The 1,102-nt window shown below is 44.6% G+C and overlaps 1 non-coding gene across 1 annotated transcript; it reads left to right on the forward strand.

Moving 5' to 3' along the window:
- The first annotated feature begins 623 nt into the window (after nt 1-623).
- TRNAV-UAC (transfer RNA valine (anticodon UAC)) lies at nt 624-696 on the forward strand. The gene has a single exon. It is a non-coding gene; the product is annotated as a tRNA-Val (tRNA).
- The last annotated feature ends 406 nt before the right edge of the window (nt 697-1,102 follow it).

Consider the following 1,102-nt stretch of genomic DNA (forward strand, 5'->3'; position numbering starts at 1 on the left):
GTCCATATACTACGGGGACATGCATATTCTAGAATACCCGATGCGTTAGAATCGGGCCACAATCTAGTAATATAATAATGTGCTGTCAGAGCTGTAATTCGGACACAAAGCTGTGGGACACACTTATAACACCTTGGTCCTCATGCTGAGCTTCCTGCCCCCATGTCGCTATGGCCGCCCACGACCACCACAGAGGCGGAGGCCCCTGATACCACGTGTGACCCGGCTGCGGTCCCTGCTGCTGCCTCAGGCTGTGTGCGCCATCTAGTGGTAGAAGGCTGTATGATGTTCGCCCATGAATTTGCGACATAAATACAAACATGATGAAATATTACGAATTAATATGTAAATCAGTGAATGCGTCGGCGGCTGTAGATGGAATCCATAAAATAAGAGGATACACAAGAACTATGACACGTTACCGACTACAGAACTATATATAGAGCCGTCTTTAACCGAGCTGCGTCTTTGCTTGTGGTGAGTGGTGACGCCGTTCTGTCTCTAGAGGATATCGTGTTATATGATCTTAGTGTGCAGTTTTATAGCCATAAACGCAATGAGAAGGAGTCACTAGCCTTGGGTGTTTTCCTTATATAGCAAATTCCGCCCAGTCCTGATACAGCGGTTCCATAGTGTAGTGGTTATCACGTCTGCTTTACACGCAGAAGGTCCTGGGTTCGAGCCCCAGTGGAACCACTTTATTTTATTATGATGAAATAATTTTTATTAATATTCATGCAATTACTTGATTAATTCTTTCCTTTGTCTTGTTATTATTATTATAGTCACATATACATGTATAAAATAGCATTGTTCTTACTATTTGCTTTGTCACTGTGATAAGATTAGGTTCACCTCACGTTATTGTGATCCGTTTAACGGATGCTCTAACCATGTGGCCCAAAATTGTCTAATGTCTGGTGATCACGGCAACGCATGCGTTAATGCATGGTTGCATTGCGTCGCCATGCGTTAGCCATAGTCTTCTATGCAGAGCGAATGCTTCCGTTCTCTCAGCCTTTGCCGTAACGTACCCAAAAACGCGGTAAACCTCGTTTTCAGGTGCGGCCCATCGCTAACGCACGCTGATTTTGACATGCGT

This window comes from Ranitomeya variabilis, chromosome 3, assembly GCF_051348905.1.
Source record: "Ranitomeya variabilis isolate aRanVar5 chromosome 3, aRanVar5.hap1, whole genome shotgun sequence".
In the NCBI taxonomy this organism is placed as follows: Eukaryota; Metazoa; Chordata; class Amphibia; order Anura; family Dendrobatidae; genus Ranitomeya; species Ranitomeya variabilis.